This window comes from Anarrhichthys ocellatus, unplaced genomic scaffold, assembly GCF_004355925.1.
Source record: "Anarrhichthys ocellatus isolate YVR2014 unplaced genomic scaffold, GSC_Weel_1.0 scaffold2010, whole genome shotgun sequence".
NCBI classification, from domain to species: Eukaryota; Metazoa; Chordata; class Actinopteri; order Perciformes; family Anarhichadidae; genus Anarrhichthys; species Anarrhichthys ocellatus.
The window spans coordinates 6,432-6,745 of NW_022281984.1; the positions used below are offsets into that span (position 1 = coordinate 6,432).

Below are 314 nucleotides of genomic sequence, written 5' to 3' on the forward strand. Positions count from 1 at the left end.
ATCCATGCAGCCATGTATCCATGCAACCATGCATATATGCAGCCATGCATTCATGCAGCCATGTATCCATGCAGCCATGCATATATGCAGCCATGTATCCATGCAACCATGCATATATGCAGCCATGTATCCATGCAGCCATGTAGCCATGCATATATGCAGCCATGTATCCATGCAGCCATGCATAAATGCAGCCATGTATCCATGCATATATGCAGCCATGTATCCATGCAGCCATGCATATATGCAGCCATGTATCCATGCAGTCATGTATCCATGCATATATGCAGCCATGTATCCATGCAGCCATGTAT

The 314-nt window shown here is 45.5% G+C and overlaps 1 long non-coding RNA gene across 1 annotated transcript in view; it reads left to right on the forward strand.

The window, feature by feature from the left end:
• Positions 1 to 314, forward strand: part of LOC116378050 (uncharacterized) — a 5,559-nt gene that overhangs the window by 3,071 nt on the left and 2,174 nt on the right. The window lies entirely within an intron of this gene.